This window comes from Tamandua tetradactyla, chromosome 13 (genome assembly GCF_023851605.1).
Source record: "Tamandua tetradactyla isolate mTamTet1 chromosome 13, mTamTet1.pri, whole genome shotgun sequence".
Classification (NCBI taxonomy): Eukaryota; Metazoa; Chordata; class Mammalia; order Pilosa; family Myrmecophagidae; genus Tamandua; species Tamandua tetradactyla.
In genome coordinates, this window is record NC_135339.1 from 73254080 (window position 1) to 73260094 (window position 6015).

A 6015-nucleotide genomic window follows, 5' to 3' on the forward strand; every position below is an offset into this window, starting at 1 on the left:
TCCATTAAGCAGCCTCTTGGGAAGTCTTAAGCCCTTGGGGTAGTTTCTTGGCCAGTCACAGTTCAGGAGTCACTATCTTGACCAATGAGGCAAAGAATGCTTCACTTGTTGCAAGGTGACCCAGACAAATGAGGTGAAGTTGATGCAATTGGAGACCAAAATCAAGGCTCTCAATGCCAAGCGAATTCATCAGACAGGAGAGGGCTGAGGGGTAGGGCTTCCCTTCCCCCACATCCAGTCTCTCCACCTTCTAGGTGCATCTAAATATACCAGACATTCTCAAGGCGGTCTCTGGGTCTCTGTCTTTGGAAAGACCTGGGAAATGGCTCCTTGGAACAGGGTAGAATCCTCCAGAGGACATGTGGGCATTTTTCCTGTATCTGGGGGATTAACAGGCAGTGTCTGTATCTTGAGCTTTCTGGGAAGGGAACAAAGGTGGCTGTGTTCCTGGTAGTTATTCTTGCAATCCTGGGAATATATTTGACCTCTTGCTGGAAGCCACACCTCTACCAAAAAGATAGAGCTAACTCATTGTGGAAATCAGTCTTTAGGGGTCAGCTGACGTCCCTGGTCCAGAAAGAGAAGCTGTCAGTCTGGAGGCAACAGTTCTCAAACTTTAGTGTGCAGAAGAGTTGTCTGGAGTCCTTATTTAAAATGCAGTTTTGTGGACCCTACCTGCTAACTTTTAGTCTGAGGTAAGGCCCAGGAATCTGCATTTTAAAAAGTTGCATGTGCTCTGTAGGTCACACTTTTGCAGATCTTCGGCTCAGTGTTCTCAAAAGCCACTTCATACATTTTTAGTTAGAAAAGTACTTGAGGATTTATGAAAATGTCCTCAAAGCATGGGCTTCAACACTGCTTCAACAGGCAGGCTTATGATTTTGAATTTACACAATAGATTTATACATTGTTCATTCCCAGTTGAAAAAGGAACTCAACTCAACAACCAGGCGCTTAATGCAACATATACATTGCTTATGCTATTTCTATAAAAATGAAATCCATTTTCATCTAGGTACATATGCTCCTACCTTTTGCCCCTCAACTTGCAGGTTGCTGTGCCCCGCCGAGCTCCTGCAAAGGTGTTGTTATGTGGGGCAGGATTATTGGTTCCCAGATGTTGGTATGTAGATAATCTACTGATGAGTGGTAAAGATGTGGCTTCCTGAGCAGCATGCCAGAAATTCTGGTTTACTAAGTGTAGGTGAGGCCTGAGAATCTGCCTTTTATCAGCATCTCAAGTGGGCCACTTCTTTACCATCTTCTGGGGCCGCTCTGAGGACATCTAATATTTTATTTACCGGGCATTCTAAGAACAGTGTCTGGGGCCTAAGAGCTTGTCCAGGGCTGATGGAAATGTTTGAGACCTGAAAAAAAAATATCGTATTTGCTCCAAAATATGGGAGACTACCGCAAAATCAAAGTTGTGTCCCAAACATAGCATGCCTACACTATTCATTATTAAATTTAGTATTCATAAAAATTTAACCACATTTCAAAGTGGTTTGTATGCTAGATTTTTTTTTCACTTCACAAGAATTCCTAAATATGCATGATTGTTGAGAAATCAGAGTCAATGGTAAGCGAGTTACTTATAACCTGATTTCTAAGGAAACATGATTAAGATCTTTTAAAATATTTTTATGGCAGAAAATGTATTTATATTCATATTTTCATTTGTGTTTATTGTGGGATGTGGCTAGTTTTAATATGTTTGATACCACATTGGGTGTGGGTCCTTCAGAAGTGAAAGTGCTTGGACCTTATGAAAAGTTTGAAACTTACTGCCTTCCCCCAACCCTGCAGGGTACATTTGGGATTTTCTTAGTCTTTGGACCATTGAGTTGATAGTACTGCATTTACCTGTGAGTTTTATAATCCCCATTTAACACAGGAGAAAGTTGAGTAGTTTATTCTCTTACCCAAGGACCAACAGCCAGTAAATAACAGAGTCAGAATTCAAACCCAAGTGTTAGGAGTCAAAATTTAGTATATCCTTACTTTAGTGCCAGGAGCCGTACCACCACCAGTGACCCTACATACTGATACCTTGGGTGAGCCAGATCTTTCTCAGTATCAATTAGGACTTGGTCATATCAGTAGGAGGCAATTTGGAGACATTTGACAAGAGTAGAAACGAATTTTATATTTAGGGTCAGAAAGCAGTATATTGACAATGATCTTAATATGTGAATGAAGTCGGCTAGCAGAGAGCTAGCTTCGGAGTCTGGGAATGATAGTACAGCTGTTTTAGGTGTAGATAAGGGTGGGGAGTGGGGCCATTGTTTGATATATCTCTAGATCTGCTTCTCAAGCACATTAAAATCCATGCGCTCTTGAGCGTTTTTCCAATAAAGCCAGAGCAAGGCAGACAGCCTGTGGGTCTTTTCATAAAGACAGCCTTTAGAGGGTTACTTAGAGGGCATAACATTCAGAAAACAGAAAAGACCCAGCAGACCGTGTCTGGAGAGTTTTTGTGCTCCTGACCAGACTGCTGACCATAGCCTGAAAGCTTGGGGTCCTAGTGTTCACCCTTACTCTGGCCTCCCTAATTCTACCCTCATGTCTGCACTACTACCATCCTCTCTGGGGCTTTTTAAATTTTTGAAAGAGAGATTGAGGGGAAAAAAACTATTGATTGGGTTATTTTACTCCATCTGTGAACAACAGAAAATACATATGCAGTGCAGAAAATAGAAAAAATGAATGAACGCTGCAGTAAAAATCCCTTTGCATACATCTCATATCTTTCTTAAGATGGAGGAATTGCTCATTACCTTTGAATAGCTAAGGCCCATGGAAATATAGAGAATATATATTAGAACGTGGACACTTTTGCCCTGAATGGGCAGCCAAAATTTTTCCTTGGCAGAAGACTCTGATGGCAGGGCAGTCTGTGTCACGGACTGTGAAGGGTCTGATATTTCACCCTATTTGAAAGATAACAAGTTAGCCTGCCACAGTTTCATGAAGGTCAGCTGAAGATATGAGACTCCTGGGTCAGAGACAAAGAGCAGTTCATTATTCACTAGAGTATCAGCTATAGCCAGAGTCTCAGCATTTGCACTGATTCCCTGAACCCCACTTCCCACAAGGCAATGTGAAGAGGGCCAGATGATAGTTGCACATGGAGTGCGTGATAGGAGAGGAAACGTCAATTTAGGAATCCAAATCAGTATTTTACTGGATGGCAAGCAAGCAGACCTTCCCTTTGCTCTGGAAGAGAATATACTACCCCTGTCTTCCAAGGCTGTTTGCTTCTCAGCATCCTTGAAAAGATAGTCCATGACAAAGGTTGTTACTGCCTCTGCTCATGGGATGTCCAGAAACGTGAGAGAGCGATGGATGTAATGAGAATTGTCTCCCAACATTGTTTGTTTGCTGGTAGGATACTTGTTAGCATTTTTGGTTCAAAGTGTGAAATTAATAATGATTATATTATGATACTGAGAAATTGGATAATGGATACTGACACTTAAAGACTAAATAGATACCTTTATCAAACAGAGCATCTACAATTGTTCCATAAGAGGTCACCTAGTCCAATTTCCTGCTTCTCATAGAGTATCTTAACCATCTATTATTCCTTTGCCAATCCCAATTTGTGGGTGTGTCAGGCCACACTTCTGGAATAATAAAATAATAAAGGCATCCCTTACTTTCAGACATATATTGTCAATGCTGAGATCATTCATCTAGGGATGCTTCAGCTTATTCTAGCAGTGAAATATTTGGAATTCATAGTACTCTTCAGAACTCCATAAAATAGATTATTTTATGATACATTGAGTTTAATAAATTGTATATCTTTAAGTACAGAAAAGTAGTACAGAGCACCCACAGTTTAAGACAATTTATGTGAAAAAAACTTTTAAAAAAACTTAAAAGACATTAACTTAATCTTCCATAATCTCGAAGAAGTCATTATTTTATTTTAGTAGTGGAGTGCCACCATAAATATTAGTGTTCCGTGGGCACATATTTTGGGAAAATGTGATTCCTGGGGTCACCTTGGGCTAATCACTTCCTCTTTCTGGACTCTGTTTTCTTCATCTAAATCAGTCTGCAGCCAGAATTAGGATCCAGGTCCCCCAACTTCCAATCTGAGACTTTTAGTACTTTTCCCAGGGAGATGCCCGAACCTTTCTCTTTTACCCTTACTGATAGATTCTATTGAGGTCTCAGTGAATCACTTAAAACTTAAGTATTTACTTATTTGCTCTTCTAGGCTATAGGATGAATTTTCTACCGCATATAACCACGAAAAAACAGGGTTTTTTTTTTTTTTCAGTTTTCTCTTTTTAAAGATGAAGACTCATGGTGTATGCATACTTTCATGACTCTTTCCTTCCTTCCTTCCTTCCCTCCTTTTCCTTTTCTCTACTTCCTCTCCCTCCTCCCCCCTCCTCTTCTTCTCTTCAGATAGCACACCTTTTGACAACAGGTTGTCTTAATTATTTTGGGGAAAATCCATCTTCCATTTATGATTTTTCATTTTATAAGTTTTCTTTTTGAGTTCTGCTTGTGGGGTGAAGATTTATTTCAGCTCTTTAGATTCCTTAGATTTGAAGTCACATATATCTTCAAGTGGATGAAAATGAGCTTTTCAGTTATCATAAACTGTTCAAGTAATTTATTCATTACAATTTCTTCATCTTTATTGCTCAGTACACATTTGGCAATAAATACTCATGGCAGTTTTGAGACATGGCCACACATTCTCAAATCCTTCTTTCATTGAGAGATGGAATGTGTCTCTTCTTCTTTAATCTGGGCATATATGTAACTGCTTCAATAAGTTATGTACAAAAAGTACATAAGAATGGAAGTTATGTGACTTCCAAGATTAGGTTATAAAAGACTAGGCTGCTAGGAACACTTGTTCTTAAATTCCTGAGCCACTCTGTAAGAACTCTAACTACCTACCCTGGACTATCATGCTAGAGAGGCTGTAAGTAGGTTTTCTAGTAGACAGTCCCAGCTGAGCTTGTCTTCTACCATTCCAGGTCAGGCTCCAGTCATGTGAGTGAAGAAGTTTTCTTGGAAGTGGGTCTTCCAACCCCAGCTATTCCAACTTTCAGCCATTTGAATTTCCCATAGTTGGATGAATCAACTCAGCAAAGGACCCAGTTATTGGCAATCAGACAAGCACCATCCCTGCTGTGCCTTAAATTCTTGACCCACAGAATCCATGAGTATAATGAAATTAGTGCTGTTTCATATCACCAAGTTTTGGGGTGGTTTGATACCCAGCAATATATAATTTGAATATAAAGTGGTACCTGGAAGTAAGCTGCCCATAAAAAAAGAACCTAAAGCAAGTAGCATTGGTTTTGAGACTGGTGGTAGGTGGATGCTGGAAGGGCCTTGAGGAAGTTGTTAGCAGAAGCCTGGTAAACCTTGAGAAGAGTGTTGTGAAGGCTTGAAGCAAAGTGTTATTGGAAGCTGAAGGAAAGGGCAGCCTTATTTTGTAATAGTGGATTGTTTGTCAATACCATGGCTTGTGATAATATGGTAAGTACAGAGAATGTACTTAATAGACTTAAAGATATGACTAAGGAGAGTTCTAGGCAATGTGTTGAAAGAGTCACTTGGCTTCTGCTTTATGCCTCTGATAAAGTGTGAATGGAGAAAGATGAACTGAAGAAAGAACTGTTTAGTTTTCTACTAGAATTAGGAACAAAAGTCCAAGCCCCTGGTCAGTCTTTCCAGCTAGCAAAATGTTCTCAAGTTAACAGAGAGCCCCAGAGGGAAAAAATTGCAATCCAGGGCACTGGCAGGAGATGTGGTCTCCAAAGGGTATGACTGTAAATGATTTTTGGGGGAAGAATACAGAATCATTTGAGATGATGTCTTATAGACAGTTTGAAACAAAAATAAATGAACAAATAAAAAAAAACTTCTAAGGATCTAAAAGATGTGCCTCAGACCTTCTCTGTTGTACAAAGCCTCTAAAAATATTAGTGGTTTTGGTCCACACTGGCCTCCCAGGGAGCCCAGGATACAGAAGGGCTT